Source organism: Xyrauchen texanus, chromosome 50 (genome assembly GCF_025860055.1).
Source record: "Xyrauchen texanus isolate HMW12.3.18 chromosome 50, RBS_HiC_50CHRs, whole genome shotgun sequence".
Taxonomy (NCBI): domain Eukaryota; kingdom Metazoa; phylum Chordata; class Actinopteri; order Cypriniformes; family Catostomidae; genus Xyrauchen; species Xyrauchen texanus.
The window spans coordinates 1797600-1823220 of NC_068325.1; the positions used below are offsets into that span (position 1 = coordinate 1797600).

General features: G+C 35.7%; 1 long non-coding RNA gene across 1 annotated transcript in view; it reads right to left on the minus strand.

Annotated features, from left to right (window-relative positions):
• Positions 1–2378: 2378 nt before the first annotated feature.
• The window catches only part of LOC127641393 (uncharacterized), a 69037-nt gene continuing 45794 nt past the window's right edge, over positions 2379–25621 (minus strand). The window contains exons 4-5 of the long non-coding RNA XR_007970159.1: positions 7971–8044; positions 2379–2741 (exon numbers count right to left, since the gene is read on the minus strand). This is a non-coding gene — a long non-coding RNA (uncharacterized LOC127641393). The remainder of the gene's footprint in view (positions 2742–7970; positions 8045–25621) is intronic.

Consider the following 25621-nt stretch of genomic DNA (forward strand, 5'->3'; position numbering starts at 1 on the left):
AGCTTCGAGAGAGAGAGAGAGAGAGAGAGAGAGAGAGAGAGAGAGAGAGAGAGAGAGAGACAGTAATGCGACTGAGTTTCAGCTCTGCAGGTCTGTTATACTGATACTGCATAACATTTCTACAGTTACACCTTCCATTACTGTATTGTATTTCTATGATATCTCTTACAATAAGATTAATTATGACTCATACTCTCTACATTTATATACAGAGTAGTAGGAGTTGAGCTGTCATCTCCAATTCAGGTCATCGGACGCATCTGATTGATTGGATCCGATTAATCTCTGTTTTTTGATTGGTCAACACCAAACCTTTGAAATACATTTCCAAGGGACATAATCCGAATGTAAATTCACATGTTTTAGGATCAAATAGAAGTAAATAAAAGCAATTTAAAATCTGGGGTATGGTTATATTGCATTTGTACAGTATTGGGGAGTAATTACTTTTAGTAAGTAGCAATGCTTTTAAATGTATTATATTAATTATTAGTGTTACAATATCGCAGCTGTTTACCTATGATTATGATGTATGGTGATTATTATATAAAACACTATGTTCTTGTTTTTTGTCACTTTGTCTATGGAGGGCCAATTTCTTATTATTTCATTAAGAAGGCATAATTAAATTCATATTACAATAAATGATTAAATAAAATTGTAAAATAAAATAGAAAGAAAATCTTAAATTAATAATTAAAAGAATATTCCAGTTATATATATATATATTCCAGAATAATACAAGTTACGTTCAATCGTCATCATTTATGGCATTATATTTATTACCACAAAAAATAATGTCAACTCATCTGGTGAGACACTTACAATGGAAGTGAATGGGGCCAATTTTTGGAGGGTTTAAATGCAGAAATGTAATAATTTAATTAAAGGACATCAAATCTTCTGTTAAAACTGAGCTCTCAAGTTTTTTTTTTTTATAGTCGTTTTGATTGTAGTTTTAGTGTTTATGGCATTATATCAACATGGTATGGTAACAAAGTTTTAAATTGGATACAATTTTATACTAAATGTACTTTACATTATGCCAAAAATACTGTCAATTGAGCTTAACTTGTATTGAACCCAGAATTTTCAACTCATAAAATAAGATAAATATACCCTCATTTTTCATTTTAGCACTCTTTTGAGTCTATTTTAACTTTAGCATTTTCTTTATTCTTATTATTATTTTATTTAAGCACAGGCTTTTGTATTTACGGCTATTGACATGTCAATCAAAAACAGCGGGCATCACAACCAAAGTAGGATATTCTGTTTCATAATGGCCTTCTCTTAAAGAATCAACAACATGTTGTGCATTTTCCAGTCGAACATACTGCCCAACGCTTTTCAGGAATGGACCACATACCTAATCCAATCTTACTGTCATTTACAGCATTTATTTCGGCTAAAGTTTCACTTCTATTTTCTATAACCTCCTGAGACCTGAGCATGACATGACATGTGACCTAATAAAGATGAAAAAAAAAAAATAGTTTTCCTAAAAATTGTTGGCAATATATGTGGACAACGGGACTCAGTTGTGACATTTTAAATAATACCAAGCTATAGAAAGTCAGATTTATTATTACTTTTTATTTTTTTTATTGTTTATTGTGTTTCCAGTGACCTGTCTGTCTGCACTGGTCTGAGAACAGTTTGAAATGCACATTATATTAATTTTATCTCCATATAAACGTCTGAAAGCAACAATTTACAGCTGTTGCATGAATACATCGATTCTCAATGTAATAAAGCACATTGAATATAACATTTTCTAGGAAAATATTTGCTATAGTACACATCATTGTGTTTAGCAGCTTGCTGTTTCGCAACAAATCGCTCAACTTTTAAAAATGGCATATCTATTGAAACTAGAGGCTCTAATCTTTTGGCTCAAACAGGTTTCTTACCAAATGAAGTTTTGTTGCCGTTTAAATGAATTTAAATTTTGTGTTGCATTATGCAAAGCCAAAATACAACATCCGGTTGCAAGAGTAAATGGTTTAAATTAAAATTTTAAATGGGGAAAATTTGGCCCTCCATAAGCTTGTTGCTTGGGAAACCACAGATTGAAAACATCTTCCAAAAAACAGGCCAACTTTAAATAAATACATAAATAAATAGTTGATGAGAAAATCCTTCATGTGCAAAGAGTTCTCACAGTTTGAAATATGGTGTTTGAAATTCAATGATAGCTATTAATAAGCCTGATGATTACATCTGCTTTCAACTATTTTTGTTATCAATACTTTCAGAGGACAATCAGTCTCAAATATAAAGCTGCAAGAATGACTTTTATTTTTAAACATATTAAGTGCATTGAATCTCTCATAACAAAACAAGCAATCTACAAACATTTGAAAATGTTCTATTTATTGATGTATCAAACAAAGAACAAGAGTTTATGCTATCAAAGAGAGATTAGTAAAGATTGTTTTTTGAAAGCAGTTATCTTGTATTATAATATTTTAAATAACAAAACATGAATTATTTTTAATGAAACGAGTCACACACGACATAGTGGCAAAAGTATCTTTTATATACACAATAATTTCAGCACAGATCCGAGTCTTGCGTTCACTGGGAGGTTGATGCAGCTCGTTTGCTGACACTGCGGTCACCAGCGTGCAGGTCCGGCCCTCCAGTAGATGACAAAAGCAGGAGAATTTAGCTGAGGCAATCAAGGGACATGTCCTGGATACAACTGGACCCACAGGTTTGGACAGAAGCTGCAAGACCTAAAACAAACACTCTGATTAGGAATTTGAGAGTGATGGAGCTGCTATGTCTCACTATCACTGCAGTTATTTGCGTTTAAAGAGCTATAGTTTAAACATCAAACATTAGTGTGGTCTACCTGAAGGAGGGGGGCTGGTAGTTTAGTCATAGAGAGATGCAGAGAGAACAAGCCCAAACAATTATAAAGTCACATTCACTACGGGATCACAAACGAACAACGGTTTGATGCATAAATGTCACTAAAAGCAACAAAATGCTACTTCTTTATTTATTTTTTAGTGAGGTGGCAAGAAAATGCTCCTAAAGTGCATTAAATTTACTATGGACCCTTTTTAATATTGTAATGTATAGAGTTCAGTGCATTCTTGATTTATGTATATGTCTCGGTTTTGTAGTATGAAGCCACTGCATTTACTAAAGGAACGCTATTTAACATTTAGAAAGTCCAATGTATCCTGCTAAAATACATACTCTCTGGAGTATGTTTAGTAAATTAAAGACCCTGGAATTTTCTCATAATTGGCCATTTTATCATTTTGTTACAGGGAGCTTATTCTGAAGGGCTTCCCAATATGATTTATGAAATACAATTAAGCGTGAATTATTTCGCTGGGCTGCGTGTGTCTGCTGCACTACATTGAAATCATATGTAAATACCGTTAAGTAATTGGAAACACAGTGAAGAGAATGTGACCAAAAAGGGAATATTGTCAGTGGATTGTGGATTTATCACCCCCTCCCAATAAATATTCCAGGGGCTTCCCTTCCAATAGCTCTATTTTTAAAATAGCAAGCGAAACGTCTTCAACTGATACAGAAACTCATTTGGTAGAGCATGTTCATAGAGATAGGGCTTATGCAGGGCTTCTACGCTGAGCACGAGCCAGTGTCCTCTTTGTCAAACAAAAGACACTAATGAAGTTGATCTCTTTTCCAGGCCAACTAATGCTTAGTGAAGAATACCACATATTTGGTTGGTCAGAAAATAACTGTTAATTTAAATGTAACTATAAACTGTGATGTTAATACACACAGTGTAATAATTTCAAGAAATGACATAGACATAGTTCTTTTTATTCTTTGATTAGTGGTGTTTGCTAAGGAAAGCGACATTAGTGTTAGGGATTTTGAACAAAGACCTAAATATCAAACCATATCTAGAGACCATAATATCTCAGTTGACTTGGGGGTTGGGCAAGACACCTTAGCAACCACCTAGTAACCACCCAAAACACTATAGCATCTATCACTCTAACAACATGCAAGCAACCAACTAGAACACTGTAGCAATAATATAGCAAGGATAACATATCAAAGAGATTTGAAGGTAAACTTTTTTAGTCTTGGGCCAGTAAGTATATATATATATATATATATACACACACTGGCAGCCAAAGTTTGGAATAATTTACAGATTTTGCTCTTATGGAAGGAAACTTGTACTTTCATTCACCAAAGTGGTACTCAACTGTTCACAATGTATAGTCAGGACATTAATAATGTGAAAAATTACAATTACAATTTAAAAAATTTCTTAAACTATTTCAAAGAGTTCTCATCAAAAAATCCTCCACATGCCGCACTGACAGCTTTGAAGACCTTTGGCATTCTAGCTGTCAGTTTGTCCAGATACTCAGGTGACATTTCACCCCACACTTCCTGTAGAACTTGCCATATATGTGTCTGTCCTGTCGGGCACTTCTCACACACCTTACAGTCTAGCTGATCCCACAAAAGCTCAATGGGGTTAAGATAATAACATAACACTCAAAAGTGTCTTTTTCTTTGCAATTCTTCCCATAAGTCCTGCACCCTTGAGTCTTCTCTTTACTGTTGTACATGAAACTGGTGTTTAGCGGGTAGAATTAAATGAAGCTGTCAGCTGAGGACATGTGAGGCATCTATTTCTCAAACTAGAGACTCTGATGTACTTATCCTCTTGTTTAGTTGTACATCTGGCCTTCCACATTCTCTTTCTTTCTTTTGTTTTTGGCAATTCCAAGCATTGTTTAGCCTTCATTCTGTGAAACAATGATTGACTGATGAGTTTCTAGAGAAAGAAGTTTCTTTTTTGCCATTATTGACCTAATATTGACCTTAAGACATGCCAGTCTATTGCATACTGTGGCAACTCAAAAACAAACACAAAGACAATGTTAAGCTTCATTTAACAAACCAAATAGCTTTCAGCTGTGTTTGCTATAATGGCAAGTTATTTTCTTGTACAAAATTAGCAATTTAGCATGATTACTCAAGGATAAGGTGTTGGAGTGATGACTGCTGGAAATGGGGCCTGTCTAGAGTTCAAATAGGAATGGACTTGTTTATTACAATCAGCAATGACTATATTGTGTGATCAGTTGAATGGCCTTTGGTGATTTAAAGTATCAATTTCCTTCCGAAACAGCAAAATCTGTACATTCTTCCAAACGTTTGGTCACCGGTGAAGTTGAAGTCAGAAGTTTACATACACTTAGGTTGAAGTCATTAAAACAAATTATTTTAACCACTCTACAGATCTCATGATAGAAAACTGTAGTTTTGGCAACTCATTTAGGACATCTACTTTGGGCATGAGTCATTTTTCCAGCAATTGTTTACAGACAGATTGTTTCACTATTAATTGACTATCACAATTCCAGTGGGTCAGAAGATTACATACACAAAGTTAACTGTGCCTTTAAGCAGCTTGGAAAATTCTAGAAAATGATGTCAAGCCTTTAGACAATTAGCCAATTAGCTTCTGATAGGAGGTGTACTGAATTTGAGGTGTACCTGTGGATGTAGTTTAGGCCTACCTTCAAACTCCATGCCTCTTTGATTGACATCATGGGAAAATCGAAATAAATCAGCCAAGACCTCAGAAAAAAATTGTGGACTTCCACAAGTCTGATTCATCCTTGGGAGCAATTTCCAAATGCCTGAAGTGACCACGTTTATCTGTACAAACAATAGTACGCAAGTATAAACACCATGGGGACACGCAGCTATCATACCGCTCAGGAAGGAGACGCATTCTGTCTCTTAGAGATAAATGTAGTTTGATGCGAAAAGTGCATATCAATCCCAAAACAACAGCAAAGGACCTTGTGAAGATGCTGGAGGAAACAGATAGACAAGTATCTATATCCACAGTAAAATGAGTCCTATATCAACATAATCTTAACGCCTGCTCAGCCAGGAAGAAGCCAATTCTCCAAAACCGCCATAAAAAGCCAGACTACAGTTTGGAAGTGCACATAGGGACAAAGATCTTACTTTTTGGAGGAATTTCCTCTGGTCTGATGATACAAAAACTTAACTTTTTGGCCATTATGACCATTGCTATGTTTGGAGAAAAAAGGGTGAGGCTTGCACACTAAGAACACCATCCCAAGTGTGAAGTATGGGGGTGGCATGTTGTGGGGGTGCTTTGCTGCAGGAGGGACTGATGCGCTTCACAAAATAGATGGCATCATGAGGAAGGAAATATGAGGATATATTGAAGCAGCATCTCAAGACATCAGCCATGAAGAAAGCTTGGTCGCAAAAGGTCTTCCATTGGACAATGACCCCAAGCATACCTCCAAAGTAGTGGCAAAATGGCTTAAAGACAACAAAGTCAAGGTATTGGTGTGACAATCCCTGACCTCAATCCGAAAGGAAATTTGTGGGCAGAACTGAAAAAGCGTGTGCAAGCAAGGAGGTCTACAAATCTGACTGAGTTACACCAGTTCTGTCTGGAGGAATACTGTTATTCTGACAGTATTATTAGTTATTCAATAGTGATCCTAACTGACCTAAGACAGGGAATGTTTCTACGATTGAAAAACTGTTTAAATGTATTAGTGTAAGTTGAAGTCAGAAGTTTATATAGACCTTATCCAATCTTCTTTTCATAGCCAGGTTATATACACAATATTTTTCTGTCAATTGAAATTTTGACAAAAAATGTTCTTGGTGTTTGAGTGCAGACACCATACAGATAATTGGAAGTCTAGCGACAAAAAGAGAGAGCAGAGAGTTATAAACTACAGTGTTGTTCACTTTTCTCTCTCTTCCTCTTCTAGAAATATGGAGGCAACGCCTTGAGGCTTTCCAGTCCCCATTGTGAGGGCTGCCAGTTCTGTTTGGGCTCATTGTTCTCAGCTAATCAGCCGTGGCAAATGTGGAGCCCTCCAGCTCATTACGTATTCGCACTCAGAATTGACCATGGGAAGTTTTTCGAGGCCCTGCCCCAGCATGGACTGATGAATTACCTGCCTAGACGTCACCTAGTGAATCCACGCAGGGTTTTCTGAAGGGACTGCCATCCCATCGTTCATCCCGATGGTCAAACAACCCCCTCCTTCCCCTACACCAAGGACCAGCTTGAGTTTCACTATTGCTGTGTCGCCTTTCAGCACCTCTGCCTCCCCCTCCACACACTCTACACTCTGTTTACAAACTCCTTCTAACTACGGCTGTCCTGACGAACTTATACAAGACCTGTTGGCAGTAGTGTCTGACATTTGTCCTTCATGTACCAAGGTAGAATGTGATATCAATGCTAAAAGAAGCAATATTCCTTTGACTTGCTCAATAAATTGTAAATTAATTTATTATTAAATGTGACTTACCAGATATTTGTGCATAGTTAGGATAACAAAATAAAAAGGCTCATCAGCTTTTAAACGAGAGAAGAAAACACTTCCCATATCTTTTGTCGATGATGACAAAAGTCATGTGTCCTATCAAACTTCAGTCAAACATGGTATTTTGCCACAGATCTATCATAGAAGTTGGCAAATTAGGCACATGCCAACATGGACTTATCCTCAAAAACCATGAACAAAGGTATATATATATATATATATATATATATATATATATATATATATATATATATATATATATATATATATATATAAAATATATTCAATGTAAAATTTGTTCCTGTTGCTCAACTGGTGGAGTGCTGTTAGCAACACCAATGTCATGGGTTTCCAGGGAACACCCAAACAGAAGTCATTTTTATAAGAGTATCTGCCAACTGAAAAGTGTAATTTTAAAATCTGTGGCCTTCAAAACCATTAAAGACCACTGATCTAAAGTTATAAATTTAGAAAAGCACATGAGCATTTGTTTGTAGTGGTGCTTTTGAGGTTGTTTAGATGTTCTGAATGAATTAAGCATTATTTTAGTAAGTAGTAAGGGGTTGCGGCTGCCAGTTGTATGGGTTAACGTGACAATAATTTGAGTTGACTCACCCATCCAGTCCTCTAATCCCCTGGATATACTGCACTCATACAGGTGTCCACACAATCCAATTATCACCGCCATGCTTGAGTAGAAAAAAGAAAAGAAAAAACAGAAAGAGGAAAAGAGGAGGGGATGAAATCAAGTCAAACATCTCATGTCAAGTTTGCTGAGTATTCATGTACAGTCAGTATTCCTGTAATTGTTTGTTCCAGATTTTAAGGCATGTCTACTGTGATTTGGTATCTGTTATTGCATATTTAAATGCACGCTGAAATTTATGAATGGATTCTCTGATAATGGAGTAGCTAGTGAGATTTTCTGCTCTGTGCTTTTGAGTAACTTCCTTTTGAATACCACTCTTGTGGCACAAACTTGTGTGTGCAGATGAAATTGATATCAACTTTCCTTTCGTTTTATTGCCTCATTTCCATTCCTGATATGTGAAACAATAATCAAAACACCAAAACAATACAGGGAACCACACTCGCAGGTTCATTCATAAAATCCCTGATGTGAGCAAAAGAGAATCTCATCCAACCGCCTCGCAACTCTCGACTTGTAGAGCTGAGAAAGCTAGTGTGTACCCCTACTGGTTTGGTCACTAAAATAATAGCAGTGGGCAGATTTTCAAACATGTAATATACTTTATCCTCCTTCTGTTGTTGAAGGAAGGGGCGTGAGTTTCCTTCCTTGTGGGATCCCACTGTTTGCCCCCCTATAGGGACAAAGTATCTTAGATAGAGGATACGCCTCCTGGTACACTCCCCCTTCAAGGAGCATCTTAAGGACTGTGGGAGGAAGCTTCCTGACCCAACATCCATTGACTCCCTCACAAAAATGTTGGGCTAAAGTTCTGTCCATGGAGCCAATCCCACTTCCTACTTGCATTCTAAAATCCAACTTTCACCTGCAGAGGTTTGCAACTAGTTTAGATTCAGAACCCAGATTTCACATTGAACGTGTCGTTGCGGAGTAGAAAATGCTAAAAGCAGGAATGCTACTAACTTGTAACAGTAGCTCAGCTGTTTTCTCAATAGTGTAGCTTTTCCAGTAACAAGCTACCTTTTCCATTGAGTAGAACTATAGCATCACAAAATGCTACATTTATCACATTGTATCGAGAACGCAGCAATGGAGCCGAGGGAGTAATCAAACACAATCACCTAAATCTCTCTAATGCGGTGCTTGAAAAACCAAATAATTTTTAGACTAACCATTTGTTCTGGACCGTTGTAAAGAACCAGTTAAAATAACCGATTCCCTTATATTTAGCATTGGGAACTCTTGATATATTTTAGTGGGTTGTTTCTATCGGACTGTTCATGTAAATGAATTAGTTCACAAAAATGATTCACTGATTCACTTGCACCCAATTTATTTATAGTAAAGGGTGTTTTCTAGTTTTGTTAACATATATTAACTATAAATGTATGATCAATTTAATGTTTTCACCCTATTTGTTTAACCCTTATGAAAATGAACCATGACTGTAGTAACCGTGTTTTTTTGTTTAGTTTTTTGGCAGTAACCATGGTTTTGATACAAATAACCATGTAATACTGTATTAATACTGTAGTAATACTGTAGTATACATATAGTAACCATGGTTTTACTATAGTAATATTGTAGTAACTATGATGGTTAATTTTCATGAGGTATTGTCCCCCTAATTCAATATATATCTATCAGATGATACTATTATTTATACATTCTGTAATCAAAGCATTTGTGGAATTCTGTTGATTACCACAATAAATAATTCTGATTTCTGAATTGATTTCTGATTTCTTTTCTTAAAAAAAGCAAACATCGAGGTACAGTGAGGCATTTGCAAAAGAATTGAATGGGGCCCATTTTTGGAAGGTTTAAATAGCAGATTTTAAGGTAGTTTTAGGGTTTAAGGGTTTATGGCATTACTTCGTCATGGCAACAAAGTTGAAATTGGAAACTGGAAATAACTTTACACAGAAAGTTAGTAAGTTATTTTAGTACACTGGTCACTGGAATACTTGGTTCTGATTGGTCAGTAGTGCCATTTAGCAGTCTTATATTTCTGAGTAACAACCGCACATCAGGGGTTTAAGACATATCAGAGCAGTCGCGAGTCATCTTTCCAACTTCTCAAATCACTGTGTAATCCTGAAAAGTAAGCTTATGAAATTATTTAAACTCGAATCAATGTTTCAAGTTAATTTACTTATATATTTGGTAAGGAGTCTTGTAATAAGCTGGATAATGAGGAATCACACAATTATCAGACAGATAATGAGGAGTCATTATTTACAAAATAAACACCAACAGAACTCTGAGTGGAATTCAGCCTTTATTTCGTCTCACATAATTACATAATTTCAGCACAAATCAATATTTCATGGCCATTTATTTATTTATTTGGTTAGTAGCTATGTTATAAGCTTTGTGACGGGTCCTGATCACCTTGTTGGAAATTATTTTGCGATAAAACCTGACTGTACATTTTCCCTTACTTATTACCCTAAAATCATGTAAATACACACAGGGGTGGATTTAGGCATGGGCGACATGGGCAGCTGCCCAAGGCGGCCTTTGAGGGTGTGTTGAAGTGAGTTTCTCCCAGGGTACCCAACAAGCTAGAACCGCTTCTGTATACACATATTGTTTACATCTTGTGGCTATACTTTTGAAAGAGTGAGTATTTTAATGATTATCAATTGGCCCCATTCACTTCCATTGTAATTGACTCACTGTAACCCAGATTTGTGTTTGTTTTGGGGTTTTTTTAAGAAAAGGAGGGATTTTTCTTCAAAATAAGAAATAAATGTTTGTGGTACTCAACATTATGCCGCAAATGCTGTCAATTGAGCTTAACTTGAAACTGAACCTGGAATAATCCTTTAACAATACTTAAGCTCAATAGGAAAGCTCCTATTTTCTTAATCTATTTTTTTTTTTCACTTGTTTTGTTCATGGTTTTTGAGGATAAGGGCATGTAACATAACCTGTTCATGTTGGCATTTGTCTAATTTGGCTAGGTTTTACTAAATGAAAGATTGGCACCACAATACTGTAGCGTTTGATTGGACGAGCAGCCTTTAACGTTAACAACAAAAGTTATGGGAAGTGTTTTCTCCTACCTTTTTAAAGCTGATAAGCTTATTTATTTTTTCAGTCCTGACTATGCACGATTATATATTTTGTGGGCTTGTATTATTTTAATTTAGACCTGTTTTACCCTGCTGCTCACAACCCAATAGACCAGTAACCCATTTTGGGTTTGCAAGCCCCTCAGTTCAGAACCATTGTACTAAAACTCCCCCTACACATTTTCTTGCATTTCTCAATAGCTTGTGGTTTGATTCAAGTGTTCGACTGTAGCTGCAAGTGATACAGCATTCTTGTTGACTTTAATTCTGACCTTCTGAAGTTAGTAATTTGTCATTAGAGCCTTGTGTGTTTGAATTGTGGTTTACGGTATATCTCTCCCATTCTTATAGCTGTCTTATACTCATATCCCAGTATAGTCCAAAGTAAACCAAAATGTCATTAATTATTGGAAAACAATGGGATGTATGGCCCCAGTCACAATAGTCCTTGGAGAGACATAACAACTGGATAAGCAAACCATGAGTTGTAATTGGTCTGTGCTAAACCGTCATGAGCTCAGCTAATGACAGCAAATATCCTTATGGGAGTTCCATTTGAGGCCCAACAAAAATGGTGTAGCTCTGCAAATATAAACCCACGTCTCTAGTTTATGAGTTTGAGTTTAAAGTTTAGCTGCTTAACCACAGACAGCAAACAGAAACATTGGCAGTTGGATTTAAAAAAACAAATGGTGTAAAAAAAATTATATTTTCATTGGTTTCCATTTTGGTGCTGTAAAATCATGATGCTAATGGACTGGATGGTCGAGTTACACATGAGTCGCCAAGTCACAATAGTATGGTTAGCAAACCTTCCTTAAAATTCCGTACTGGGAACTGTTTTCAATCGTACCATACCGAAACTTTGGTTAAGTGAAGCTACTGGAAGTGTTACTCTGAACTGCTCGGCCTGATGCTATAAAAGTGGCTATTGTTCCTGGGAAGTATTTATCACTGCACATTGTCAAAACTCTACCAGTTTGGAGATCAAAATAGAACTTTATAAAGCAACAAGTAGTTAGGAATAAAGGAAATAATTTACATGGACTTGCCACATTCCAAGAAGTTAGTGCTGCCCTCCCACACCTCCATCAGATGGTAACTGGCAGGAAGTTGAGCAGGAGTCACAATAGCCTACCATGATCCAAAAAAGATACCACAAAATGAGAGGAACTCTCTGCCATCACCCTAGAAATGCATTCAAGTGTTGGAATAGTTGAGGACACATGTTCCTCTTGAACCATCCTTGGAATTTAGTCAACTGTATAGAAGAATACAGGTTGGAATTGGAGGGCTTCCATTCATGGATTTCAACATGGTTTGTGTATCTCTATAATGTGGGAATATGGTGATGAGAAGGTCAATGTAGTGGTGGGTGGGTTGGACATGTAAAGAGGACTCCAAGCTAAGTATTTCATTTTTTTAAGAATAGGTTATGGGTAAATTAACCAGGGCAGTGTTTCACAAAAGCATCGGAAGATGGCCTCTAAGATCAACTTAAGCTTGCAATGCTTTTGGTTAACGCTGCCCTATCCTGATAATCATAAGATTAATATAGAAAGTTACCCTTGCCATGTCCAGATCTTGTTGCTGGTCAGTTTGCTTTTGGATCACTTTTGGGGCCTTAAAGGGGAATTTTTACCTCAATATAAAAATGAAAAAATATAATATGTCACATAAAGAGATTTAAGCATATTTTAGGATCAGTGCTGAATTGTGACATTTTGCAAGTTGACATTATTTATATCGTAATTCCGATATTACCGTAAAATTGTATTACCATAATGTTGTACATTGACATTATTTCTATGATCATTAACTGTGTTACCCCCAGATTTCATTAACGTAATGTAGTGGATCTCAATTTTGTATTTTGCCATTATTCCTATGATAATTAAGAGTGCCACGCCCTCAACTTAATTACCATAATACAGTGTTTCTTAATTTTGCATGTTGACATTATTTCTATGATAATTTCATTTGCGTAATGCAGTTGTTCTCAATTTTGGATTTTAACTAATTACATTTTTTAATCATGATTAATCGCATACTTTATTTAGTTTAATTACAGATTTAAAAAATGCTGAAATTTTATACCATACAGTATATACTTATTTTCCAGTAAAAATGCATCATTCCCATCTAAGGAAAGGAAACAAAACAATATGTAACAATATAATGCTTTATTAACATTTTAGTATATCATAGTATAAAGATAGAAATGCACTAAAATATCACCAATTCTAAGTTGGAGGTTGACTAACTGAAAGAATGAGATTGGATTCTCAGTTTTGTATTTTAACATTATTTCTATTATAATTAAGCACATTCCCCAAAAATGTAATTACCGTAAAACAGTGGTTCTCAATTTTGTTATTTCTATGATAATTAAGTGTGTTCCCCCAAATGTTTTCAGTAGAGCTGACAGAATCAACGTGTTAACACATGCCATTAGTTAAAAAAGTTTAATGTGTTAATTTTAATTAAAGGAATGTTCCAGGTTCAATACAAGTTAAGCTCAATCGACAGCATTTGTTGCATAATTTTGATTACCACAAAAAAATATTTTGACTCGTTCCTCCTTTTCTTTAAAAAAAGAACAAATCTGGGTTACAGTGAGGCACTTACAATGGAAGTGAATGGGGACAATTTTTGAATGTTAAAAAACTCACTGTTTCAAAAGTATAGCCACAAGACGTAAAGGATATGAATGTAAACTTGATTTTAGTGTGATAAAATCACTTACAAGCCTTTTCTGGGTAAAGTTAATGCCAATTTTACCACTTTGTTACCATGAAAATGTAATGTCAACAACCCCTAAAATCCTAAAACGACTCTAAATATGACAATTTAAACAACTATAAAGCTCAAATAGAATTAATGTAAGTGCTTTTATAAAATTATAAGCTTCACATTTCTGCCTTTAAACCCTCAAAACATGATCCTCATTCACTTCCATTGTAAGTGCCTCACTGTAACCTCGGTTTTTGCTTTATTTTAACAAAAAAGGAGGGACGATTCAAAATACATTTTTGTGGTAATAATATTATGCGTATTTGTTTGTAAGGTTCATTTTAATTACCACAGAAGCATGTCAAGTTTTAACTATCACCAATATGGAGAATGAGACATTTTCGTCTGCAAGCACTTTTCTCGTGGAGTTCAAAACAGACGCAAATCATGAACGCAGCTTCACGATTGCTGTAGGAAGAGGGATATCCATATTGTTTACCAGCTGATTAATCTTGTTGAGGATGAGAGATTACGATATTTAAATCGCATTGCAGTGAATATGCAACCTCTGTGGAGAAGAGTTCTATAAATTAGTCAAACTCCCAATTAGACTTTTGAAAACATTTAATGTTACTTGAATTGGTGAACTTTTTAAGCATTATATTGTTACATATTGTTTTGTTTTCTTTCCTAAAATGGAAATAAATGCATTTTGACAGGAAAAGAAATATGGTGTCAAATTTCAGCATTTTCAAATTCAGCGATAAATCACAATTAACTACAAAAAATAGATTAATCACGATTAAAAGAATGAATCGACTGACAGCGCTAATTATTAGCGTAATGAAGAGAAAAAAAATGTTGGTCATGCATGAAAACGTCTTTATCTACATTATTCTCAGTGGTTATTCTCATAAGATTATCATTACTGTAATACAGTATTTTAACTTTAATAAAATATTTTTTTTTTAGTTAAATCAGCACACTAAAGGCAGTACAATAAATAATACCATGATAAATACTTTACAATTAACCTTTTCCTTTTTGGCATTACAGTAGTGACAAAGAGATTTGTTTTGAATTAAACAAACAATCCAAAAATGTATTTCATTTTCATTAAGGAAAATCTAATTTTTTATTTATCTCTTTTGTCACTGGAGTAAATTATGTTCTTAACATGTTATTCAGCCTATTAGTTTCAAAATAAGTATCGCATCAACCCTTGAATTGTTTGTTTTCCAGTTTACTTAACTGGAACTAGTCTTTAAGAAGCTATATCAATTTTTGCTGTTCCTCTTGAATACTCTATTTTTCATTATTTAGTGAAAAGGAAGCCCTTGTTTGCTCCCCAAAGACAAACCTCTATTGGAATCTCTGTTCAGTCTTGTTGAATCACAGAGCTCCTCATAAGACAGTTTCGCCTTCTGATAAAGTTTGGGGCCACGGAGAAAGAGCCGCCTTGTTTGAGACTTCACAGTACAGCTGGCTCTCTTTCCTCCAGTAGTTTATTAGACACGGGCCCTTAATGAATGGGAGCCGCTGTTACAGTAAGTGACAAATACTCGACTTATCTTGCTTGCCACTAGCGATGTCACATATCCACTGCTCATAATTCCTCCCATCATAATGAGGGCTTGTTGGGTACTGGCAGCATCCACAATAATCGTCCTTCAGAGTCAGTTCATGCCATCCCTGACTGTGTTTTCTGGCTTTATTGGGGTACAGTAGCATGAGGCTTTGTTTTGAGCATTGCGAAGAGAGGGACACAAATAAACAGGTTCAAGTAGGGTTAAGCCCTTTACAAACGACACGATAGAAAGCAGCACAGCCCTGGCACTCCTACAGTGGCCATCTCTTGTTTCTAATTGCTTAGTATAAAATAAAAGGAATGAAATGTAACCGGTAAACATTGCGATGACATGAGACAAGCTGGTCTGGGTAGATCTCTCACGCTACAGGGTTGTCAAAGGTTGCTGATTTGACAGCAAAACTCTGATGACTATAATGCAAAAATAATAATAATAATAAATAAAAAATGATTGTCTCTTTTTCCAGTAAAAATGTCCTAACATCCTTAAAAAAAAAAATGGATTTTGCTTCTCAAGTCAATGTGTCTTGTTTTAAGTATGTTTATTTTTACTGGTAAATAAGACAAAAACAATGTTTTGCAATGCAGATATAATTTCAGTCATTAAAACGATTTAATATATTGCAAAGATGATGTCTTATCTGTCCCACCTTTGTTATTTGTAGCTGCATCTGTCTTTACTAAGCGCAACACAAAAGAAAAATACTTTCATGGTGCGTTCAAACCTGAATTGGTTTTGGCCTCATCACCTGCTGCTTCTCTTTCGAGAAAGTAGACGGATTCGAAAAAACGTTCCTAAGACTGCCTCTAGTCTGACTGCATATTATATCTGCCTTTGCTCCATTAGAAATCTTTCATTCAGTGTGTAATCCTGATTTGCGAGTAAAAACACGAGAGGGTTTGGTGTGTCAAAGTCGCAGTATTAAACAAACAAAGGTGTGTGTTTCGTTTGAATTTGCTCATTCTTTTAACGTTTCAACCTGCACATGAGAAATTAATAAGTGGCACGCATACCCTTCTGCAATGACATAACATTTTTGTACGTCAGCATTGGATTTTGAAAGGAAACCTTGTAAAATAGTCTTTCTGACACTACATATTTTATATTGTTTTTCAACCCAATATAAGTGTGGGATTGAAAGGCCCCTTTTCTTTTCACACAAATTATGTTTTTCCATCACTATTCTATAAAAAGACATTTCTTGTTTTCGCTAATTTTAATTTAAAAAAAGCTAATTTGTGCTTAAGGGGTGCCTTTAGCCCCATCGTACCCTACTATACTGTAAAACATGTTCAGTCAGGTGGCCCGCAAGAAAAAAGAAATTATCGAAATTTCGGTGTGGTGTTGGTGTAGTGGTCTAAAGCACATAACTGGTAATCAGAAGGTTGCTGGTTCGATCCCCACAGCCACCACCATTGTGACCTTGAGCGAGACACTTAACTCCAGGTTGCTCTAGGGGTATTGTCCCTGTAATAAGTGCACTGTAAGTCGCTTTGGATAAAAGCATCTGCCAAATGCATAAAAATGTAAAAAAATATTAATAACTTCATTCTTGACCAACACAAACTACTTAGAAGCTGTACTTTTCAATAATGTAGGCATTATGACCAAAACTGAACAAGTGCTTTGAAATTGACAAAAGTGTTCCGTTTTGATCATTTATTAAAAATGTTGCACTGTGCATATTATTGTAATCGAACTCATCAAATAGCCATGTGTCATATGTTGTTGGAAAGCTCTCAAAGATTATAATACACCAAGCTTATTTGTTTCACTCACAGACAAAACTATAGCGAGTAATAGTTAAGTATATGTCTTTGACATATATGTTTCATGTGAACAGGTGTTGCTCAGATGCCAACTTTTCACTTATAACGTCACGAAAAATAAACCGAACATAAAATATCACATAACATTATATAGAGGTGCAATTATCTTTAAAACTCACACACAAAGTAATCGGATGCATAGATCATTAGATAACCCGCACAAAGCACAATGTGCACACAGCATCTTGCTATCCGTCATCTTGTTATCAGGCTGAAAACATGTTAGCTTTCCTGGATCAGGCGACGTCATCGGAAATGCTTTAGCATCATGTAACGCTAAACCAATCGGATTGGGTTAAGATTGCAACAACAATGGTGATAGACCTTCATATTTGGCTAGAGAGATCAATCACATGGCCACCAGGAGATGGTGCCAAGTACATGACACAGACTCAATGATGACTCAAATGGCACAGAATGAAACTCCTTCTGTGGAAATCTCATTACTAAAATCATGTCTGCATACTATGCAAACTGCTTTTCAACCATTGGGCCGTATAGTTCTCATTACAAAACCGTACCGTTCCATGCCGATCTGGGCCAGCTTGCATGGTTACGGATTATTTTCCATTGTGGTGCGGTGAAATTAGGAGAATGTATGCAACATATCTGTCTGTTGGTGATGGCGTGAGAGGTAAACATTATAGCGAATGCGTGCGCTATAGAGGATGATCGCATATTCCATTTTCTTTCTCTGGTTTTACTCTGCTAACAAACAGCAAAGACACGGAAACAAAAAGGATAAGGAAAGTAAAGAGACAAGGTGAAAGGTTTACCATCATGTGCTGAGGGCTTGTGGTTGACACCAGACAGGAACATTTAGAAAGGTAAAAGTTCCCTGACTAGCTGAAAATGATATTTATTAACAATATTGCTTGCCATGCCCAGAATTCAGTACCAAGAACGGTTTGTAATGGTGACATGCCGTGCTGCAGTGGAAATGCTACAGTAACCATTCTGCACCATGCTCAGAACCGTTCCCAATGGTGGAAAAGAGTCTATTGTTGTGTTTGCATGTGTAATTAGTTCTTATGTACAATTATTATGTTTTATTTGTTTGGAGAGGCTTTTAGACACTGAGATGTTTTTTGACACTAGGATAAATCATTTTTGTAATGCTATAACTTTTGTCATATCAACACAGTTACAGTAACTCAGTTACAGAAGACATGATTGGGAACAAAACAAAGCAACTTTTCAGAGCCACCTTATTTACACCCAGAGGTATATAATGTCAATAAATGGTCTAATTTATCATAATCTATGTCATACATTTTTTCATTAGTGTTCTTTAAAATGATTGTACACCACCTTATATACCACACAAGAATAATATAATATAATAGAACATGAAACATGACTACTTCTATAATATGATTATAGTGTTTTTTTATTGCGTTTGTTTTGTTTTGTAGCTCAGCTTCAGTCCTCATTCACTTTCATTATATGTAAACGAGTGGCCAGAATATTCTTCAAAACTTCTCTTTTCCACAAATAAAGTTAAATGGGCTTGTAACGACATGAGGGTTAGTAAATGATGGCACATTTTCAAATCAATTTTGGGTCAAATATTCCTTTAAGGTTCAGATCGGGTAGAAATAATTCCATTAGACATTTTCACGTTATTTATGTTCATTTAAGTGAGGATATCTGTTCTGCCAATACACAGATAAACATGTGCTGTTGTTTATATTATCATTAATTATTACAAATTAAAATACACATGGCCTTAGAAGAGAGAGTGTGTTGAGCTGTCTAAAAGACACTTCACTGTGCTGTGTGTCTATATGTGTGTGTGTGTGTGTGTGTGTGTGTGTGTGTGTGTGTGTGTGTGTGTGTTTGCGCACTCTGGTATGTTTGTCCCAGTGAAAAGAGAGCCTGTGTTCAGCCCAGCCTGGGCCCCTGTAATGCTGCAAACACCACGGATTTGGCCTTCTCTTTTGTTGTCCTGTGTGCTGACATCACACACTGCTGATGGGCTAAAATCCCTCGTTCTTCAGCACCAGCACTTTTGAAACAAAACTGCAATGGCACTGATGAGTAATGCCAACTTGCCAAAAATACCTCATTAATCATCACCTAGCAACCCTGGGTGGACAATTGTGTGATAAAACTTTTATGCAGTAGCCACTGCGAGAGGGAGACATTTTAGATTTTTAGTTAAATTAAATAAAATGTTATCCTTAATTTCTTAATTCACATTCCTGGTCTTATTGTGCAAGATTCATTGGTGCACGTATTTGCATGGTACTGAGTTTAATTGAAAAAGCTGGAAAAATTAAACATAAACTATAGGACTATCATACATTACGTTACGTTACGTTACGTTATATGTTATGTTACGTTACATTATGTTATGCTACGTTATGTTACGTTATATGTTATGTTACGTTATGTTATGTTACGTTATGTTATGCTACGTTATGTTACGTTATGTTATGCTACGTTATGTTACGTTATATTATATTACGTTATATGTTATGTTACGTTATGTTACGTTATGTTATGCTATGTTATGTTACGTTATATGTTATGTTACGTTATATTATGTTACGTTATGTTATGTTACGTTATGTTATGTTACGTTATGTTATGTTACGTTATATTACATTATGTTATGCTACGTTATGTTCTGTTGTGTTATGTTACGTTATGTTATGTTACGTTATGTTATGTTACGTTATGTTATATTACATTATGTTATGCTACGTTATGTTCTGTTGTGTTATGTTACGTTATGTTACACTATGTTATGTTACATAATATTACATTGTTACATTAAATTACATTATGTTATGTTCTGTTATGACATGATATTATGTTATGTAATATAATTATGTTACATTGTTATTTTATATTACGTTACTTTATGTTGCATTATGTTGTGTTACATTATCTTGTTACGTTATGTTATGTTGTGTTATATTAAATTATGTTATATTTCATTACACTATATAATTGTTACATTACATTACATTACGTTATATTACATTATGTTGTTACGTTATATTACATTATGTTCCATTCCGTAATGTTATACTATGTTCATTAGGATACACTACACTAAGTTGTTAAGTATGTTAGTATTAGCCTATATAGGCATATTTGTATTATCCAGTATATAATAATATATAACATACATTATGTTCCGTTATGTTCCATTATGTTACGTTACGTTATTTTGCGTTATATTACATTATATTATGTTACGTTATATTTCATTACATTATATAATTGTTACATTACGTTACATTACATTATGCCTTGTTACATCACATTACGTTAATTATGTAATGTTTTGTTCTGCTGTGTTATGTTATATTGTGTTATGCTATGTTATATTACATAATTTTATATAATTAAGTTACATTACATTATGCCATATTATTGTGTTACGGTATGTTACATTGGTTATGTTATGTTACGTTGCGTTACATTATGTAATGTTATGTTTCATTGTGTTATGTTACATTAGGTCACACTATTTTATGTAACATTATATTATGTTACTTTGTTTTTAATGTTATATAATTATGTAACTTAACATAGCATAATAACATAACATAATGTAATGTTATATAATTATGTTACATTACATAATGTTAAGTTCCATAAATAAAATACAATTTGAAAATGAATGTATGATAATACAATTATGTTAATATAATTAGCCATAAATCAATAAATTGCAGTTACAAAGTGGCTGCATGATTGTATTTCAAATTAAATTCAGTGGGAATGCCTTCCTACATTCTTCCTCTTCTACAATCCTCTCATCTTCCTCTCTGACACCCAAAGGTGCAGTCACCTGCACCGCAGCATTGTTGTCCTGCACTGATGTCATCAGTATAAATTTGGGACCAGATCTCTGCTTGATCAGTGAATGTGTATACATGTATCTATGTAAGTACTTTCATTTTCCATCATCCTATTGAGCACATGCAATAGGCAACATGGTAAACCTCATTATTAGGTTAATTATATGTATTTATAACACCAAGTTATAATAAAATGACAATGATGAGTGGCACTACACAGTCAGATTTCAGCACTTCACACAGGGACAACGACTCCTGTTTCATTCAGATATACATACATTATGGAAGTAAAATGGGTTGTGAACTCCAATCCATGTTGATACTCTTGATACTTATGGGTTCTGGACAATTCCTCCTTCACTGTTCATCAAAGCTCGGATTAATGGATGTAAAGATGCTTGTAAAATGACTAAGCATCAGCCAAACAAGTTCTATAAAGGCAGATGGAGGTCACACCTTGAAGAATTGTTTTACAAAACAACATTTTCACCGTTATCCTGGAAAGGTACCGATGAAGGCCATGTAGCAAAATATAGTCTATAGATAGGGCGAATGAATCTAAAAATGGTGGCAAAGGTGACATTATGCTGAGGAAAACAAACCTACTATACTCACACACCCAGCAAACATTCTGTCACTCATTTGAGCCACCAACGAGTCGCCTGACGCTGTAATAACAGCTTGAACTCCTAACAGGACTAAAGAGAGCGCTTGAGATGTTCTGCACCCCAGCTATGAGTATATCGCAGTTCACTTCTGTCATAACCACACCAACAATCACACACTCTGGGCTTTCTCCAAGCATTATCTTCTCCAAATAGCAGATTTTTTTTCCTACGATTCTCCCAGGGGTCCAGCGTTTCTAAGCAGTGTTTCCCGTTTTTTCTTCAGTAATGTGACAAGAGTGGGATGATACCAGCTCTTAGACCCATCGTCAAAGCTGCACTCAAATGCAATCAAATACAATCAGCAACAATCAGCAACAATCTGGCACGCGCTTGCCACACTACTCACTCGCTCGCTGAGTGCCCAGCAGACAGCCTCAGTCTGTTAAACATGACAGATGGAATCGTCCACAAGAGTAGAGCCCGAGCTCTGATCTGCGTGGTGAGTCAGTCCTTTGATCGTGCAATCTCCCCTGTGACTGGCCGAAATCATTTAAAATAGCCGAGAAGTTTGACTCAGATTTTTGGGGTCACATGTAGTTTGGCTTGTCTGAAAGTGAGTAGAGTCCTTCATCCAGATATGAGGAGGGGGTTGAGATCTGGTCTATCACATATGATATGTTGTTATGTTACATTTTGAGTTGCGTAGCATTAAGCTTTCATTATATAAATTTAAACACTTCTATGTGCAGTTTCAAATTTACAGAGATTCTATAGAAAAAAGATGGAAAAATCTTGAGATCATGAGGGGATGAGATCAAGACTGTCATATGTTACATTATTTTACAATATGGGCCATCAATATTAATGCGTTAATACTTGCACGCATACATTTTTCTTAAGTGTGATTAACGCATTTATCGTTAATACAGCTTAAACCAGTATAAACACTGGTTGGAAGGGTGGAACCTTTACTATGTGTTGTGTGTGTGTGTATATGTGATGTGTTAGTCAGTCTCTGTTAAAGTGATGGGAAAAGGAGCTCTTAACACTATTTCATGTACAAAACAAGCCTAGATGGCACTTGTGACAGAAAACACTTCTTTTTCAGCCTAGGTAAGGTGCATTTGAATTACCACAGAAGCAAGGCAAGTCTTATCTATCACCAAAACGCAGAATGAGACGTTTTTTTGTCTACAAGCACTTTTCATGTTGAGTTCAAAACGCCTCTTGACACTGGCACTGATGCCCTGAGGCAAATCATGAACGCAGCTTCACGATTGCTGTTGGAAAACGGATATCCATAAAGTTTTCTGTTTTACTGGCATAAAGTTACACTGCATTAGGGTACACTATGCTAAGTTATGTTTCTTATGTTGTGTTACTTTATCTGCCATTATATAAGCTTGAACACTGCAGTTAAAAACTTACTGAGGTTTCTTTTATAAAACGAACTAATAAAATTCCTACCATTTTTACGGCCAAACGGCGCCGTTTTGTGCTCTGTTCTGCATAACGCGGCGGCTCATTTTTGCTTATCGCTGCCCTTTCGGCACATTGCGGATTCGGTACTGCCGCTCGCCTGTCCGCCCCTGATCGGCCCCAAAGTGCGTCGGCCCACCGGGAAAATGTCCGGTATGCCAGATTGCCAGTCCAGCCCTGGTTGTGTTGCATATAGTGATGCATTGATAAAAAAAATGTGTCTCCCGATCTGATTCCAATGCCTGACCTCTTAGTATCGGCTGATACTTAATCCGATCCCGATACCAGTGTTGTTGTTTTTCTTAATCAATTTAGAATATCTATACCTCACTGTGTGGAACTGATTGGGGTTGCTCTTTTCTATGTAAAGAAACAGAAACATCTACAGTATCTATACATCATTTAATTATATTATAGAAAAAAAAAGATTAAATAAAAAATGCGTAGCCTATTAAGAAACACTTTATTTTAAAATAGTCTACTCTGGCTAATGCAGCAGCCAGATTTACAATAATTCCACTGAAAGTCTTCAGTAGAAAATCAGCTAGTTCTCTTTATCATTTTTTTCCATGTGTATCTGGACTTAAATGGATTCAGTTGTAATAGGATATCATTCCAAAAATCTGGGTTACAGTGAGACACTTAAAATGAAAGTGAATGAGGGCCAATCTGTAAACATTAAATTACTCACTGTGTCAAAAGTATAGTCACAATATGTGAATAATATGTGTGTTAACATGATTTCAGTGTGATGAAATGACTTACTAAGTTTTCTGTGTAAAGTTATATCCAGTTTTACAACTTTGCTGCCATGACGGCGTAAAATGGTAAACCCCAATCCCCTAAAACAACCTACAAAATCAACATTATGACACAAAACCTTTGATTGAGCTTAATATATAATATTAATATATGCATTTATTAAACACAGTATTTTGAGATTCACAAAGCTATGGTATGCTTTCAAGAGACTTTATATAAAATGCACAAGTTCTATATACTAATTTAATGGTGCTTTTATGTTTCTATCATGACATTTATGGACGGCCCGATACACAATCCGGTTTAAACTGTCAGTATCAGAGCCGATACTGATTCAGGTATCAGATCAGTGCATCCCATAGTTGCATTGCATTAAGTCATGTTATGATACAGTTATTATTCAAATTTAAACACTACAGTTTCAAACTTCGATCTGCAGTTTCAGAGGTTCATTGGGAAAAGCTGGAAAAGTTAAACTAACTCTGGAGGTCAAAACTCATACATACTTCCACACTGCAGTTTCAAATGTAGTTTTTCATTCATTTATTTTCCAATGGAAAAACTTGACCTTTTTCATAAAAAAACAACTCAAATGGTTGCAAATCGAACATCAAGTTTGAGAGCATGGAGGACTGAGTTCTAGGCTATAAAATGTTATGTTGCGTTTCGTTACGCTGTGTAACTTTACATCATCTGTCATCAGTTTATTTCATTGGAAAATCTCTCCACCTTTCATCAAACCACCTAAAGTGGTTAAAAGCCGATCATCAACCATAGTTGAACACTTCAAATCTTTTGGATTTGAATAGCTTGTACTCACACTCGTAGTGAAGTTCACAGACTTTGTTTATGTGCTGATGTATTTTGTGAGGGCCACATATCAAGGCTGTACACATATTCACCAGCTCGACTCCTCAAACCATTCCAACTTTTAATAAGGTTTTAATGACCACTTCTAAAACACACCCCAGTGCTCAAGAGATGCTTGGGGTCTTTCTGCACCCACCCTTCGACCCCCTCTCAGTCTCTCTCCCTCTCTTTGCTCTCAGAGCAGCAAATCTGTCAGGCCCAGCTAAATTCTCACCCAGGTTGTCAACCGTGCTTCTCCAGGACAGGGTCATGGGGTTAAAATCGATTTCACAGACCTCCTGGAGAGCCTAGGCCGCAAACTGACTCAAAAAATTTATATCAGTCTTAGAATTGCCTACCACCCAGGGTTAGGTTGAGCTAGCGCTCCCCCAAAACATCCTGGGCTCAACAGAAGTTGGCACAGGCAGAGACTGGGGTTGTTGACCCTGCAAGCTGACCTCTTCAAACTTCAACTGAATTGTTCTGGCAGTTTCCACGGTGACAGGCCACTCCAAGCTTATCCTGCTTAGGCTGAAAAGGGGCACAAACTAACTATAATCTGCCGAGCAATGATACAAAAATTGTGAAAAAAAGACACAACACATCAAAAATCATTTACAACAACTGGAGAAAAAAGAAAGACTAGGAGACGTTTGAAATAAACCAGATTCTTGAGTTGGGTCATTGCAGGTTGGAACGTGTGTCAGTGAAATATTCCTTAAAATTGGGTCCTTCAGATCATATTTCATCTGTCACAATGAACTTTATTTCAACACTGATTAGTAGGATTTTTTGTTCCTCTGAACATGCTGATAGGTTATCAGGAATTATTAAAAAACTGCACGAGGTTAAGAAAAGTGTTTGCATGTT